Genomic DNA, 2,734 nt, shown 5'->3' with positions numbered 1-2,734 from the left:
ACACAAACGTGAAAAATGACGAAACATTTATCAAATTCATGAAAGATATCTTCAATTTCGATTGTGCATCAGACGTTAATAAGTCAACAACACTAAGAGGCACCATCATCGATTTGCCTTTTCCAGGACACTTTATACTCGAAACACTCCCTTTCAATTCCTACTTTTTCTATCATCGTCCTATTCTCAACAGAGAAATGGTTCATTACCATGCACACAGGAAGAAGGCATATGCAAAAACAAGTATGTGAATTTATATACAAATGCGCATGTACATACATATATGTATATGCTCACTCAAGTAGGACAGAGCCAGAGGTCGAACGTTGCCGAACGCGGGGGCCGATTGTGCTCTTTGTCGTTCGTTCCGCGCTCTCGCTTGCAGTTCAAGCACATTAGCTTACATTTGCTTGCGTACGGAATAGATTCGTATATTTGATATGTCCATATGACTTGTATGCATCTTTACATATAGATTTGTTCTTTTTGAAAATCGCGCGAAATTGTATATGTATATGTATGTTTATATACATATATTAGTATACAACATATCTTATAAGGTATATGGTAAATATTACCATACATTTTTTCCTTCATCTATATATATAAAATTCAAATTATGTATGTATCTATAGATCGACTTGCGTCCTAAACGCATAAACCGATCGTAACCAAATTTGAAACACGAACTGGGATGGTTATTTTGATATATATAGGGGGCGTGGCACCTCCCATACAAATGGAATTTTTAACAGTCCGTATTTCTGGAAGTATTTACGTTAGACTACTGAAATTTGGTAAAGGGTTATATGACATTAATCCTTACCACATCCAGAAAAACTGCGTATAACGAAAAAGGGGGCATGGCACCTCCCATAGAACTGGAATTTTTTATAGTCCATATCTCTGGAAGTATTTAGGCTAGACCAATGAAATTTGGGAAGGGGTTATATGAGGTTAATCCCTAATACCTCCAAGAAAACTGAGAAAAACAAAAAAGGGGGCTTGGCACCTCCCATATAAATGCAATTTTTCATTGTCCATATCTCCGGAAGTATTTGGGCTAGACAACTGAAATTTGGTAAGAGATTATATAAGGTTAATACCTAACACCTGCATGAAAACTGGTGATAGCTAGAAATGGGGCGTGACACCTCCTATACAAATGGGATTTTTCATACTGCATATCACTGGACGCATTTATGGAGAATACAAAAAATTGGTAAAAAGTCTAATAAAGTTAGTATTTAGTACTCCTAGAAAAATATGAGCTTAGAGAAAAATGGGGGTTATACCATTTGATATAGAAACGAATTTATACGATACGATAGAGGTATTGCTGAATTGAATGCATTCTCTTATTGGTAAAGCTTTATCGGTAAGTAAACAGTCCAGCAATCTAAGCGAAATATAAGTTTTATTTAAAAAAATGCTTTAAAAACTACGCAATGCCTAGATAATAATGCCGGTTTAGCTACATAAATATTACACTCAAAGCTATATGATTCGTATGTAAGCTAAAATAGTTTTATTTTGAAATTAAATATGAAATAATCCAAATTAATAAAATAGCAAACAACACACATCAAATTGAAGTGCAAGTTTAACTAGCGGAAAAATTGACAGTGTACATCACAAGTTATAAAATCATCGTTTAATCGCCATCACTGTAAATATGTAAACAAAAAACAGCTGATGCATTCCATTGTAATATCTATATTCGCAAAAAGCTTTTAGAAAGGGCGCCATGATAATTATGCTGCGTAATTTGGATCCTCCACGTTTATGCAATGGTACAGGCTAATCATCACGAAACTTTTACCGAATGTTATAGAAGCTATGGTTTTATCAGGAATTATATGTAGCCTGCTCCAGAGTTGGGGCACCGAAAAACCTTTTTATTTATACTCAAAATAATATATATTAACAAAAAATGTCGTATATCCGATCGTTTTAAATAATACCTAAACTGACTTAAAAAAGTTAAAGTTGTTTTATTTACATTGCATACTTTTTGATAGAAATGTGGGGTGAAACCCACGGGTATAAGCTAGTATATAATAAAAAAATTAATAATAATAACATTAAAACAACAGGTATTATTAACAAACTTGGTTTTATTTTAAATTCTTCAAGTAAATAGAATTAATAATAATCAATAAGAAGGCATATGCAAATACAAATACGTGAATTTATATATGTATGTACATATGCGCATATACATACATATATACGCTCACTTAAGTAGGAGAGAGCAAGATGTCGAACGTTGCCGTGCGTTTGCTTTGTTTGCTTTGTCGTTCGTTCCGCGCTTTCGCTTGCAGTTCATTCAAGGTAACGAAAATGAGCAAGGTAACGGCAAATGAGCGAGGTAACGACAAATGAGCAAGGTAACGACAAATGAGCAAGGTAACGACACATTTTTTTGTGCGTGCAGCCGGCTAAATCGAATTATAAGACGTTATCACGTCAAAAACTTATTAAAAAACATTGCAAATAATATCCTCTAAAATTAAAAAAGGGTCCAGTATCAATATAGTTATTTTCTAGCAAACTGTAGGCGCAATACATCATTGCTTTTGTATTTTTAGAGAAGCTCCTTTTCGGAACATATGTATTTGGCCAATTGCAATATATGGCGCTTAGTGTACCATTGAAGCAAAAACAATTTAATAGAAGCGATGATAGAACATGCTCGTATTTGCAAAACAAAGCACACCAAAACCAAACAACG

The sequence above is a fragment of the Anastrepha obliqua genome, chromosome 4, assembly GCF_027943255.1.
Source record: "Anastrepha obliqua isolate idAnaObli1 chromosome 4, idAnaObli1_1.0, whole genome shotgun sequence".
Classification (NCBI taxonomy): Eukaryota; Metazoa; Arthropoda; class Insecta; order Diptera; family Tephritidae; genus Anastrepha; species Anastrepha obliqua.
This window is presented reverse-complemented; position numbering follows the sequence as displayed.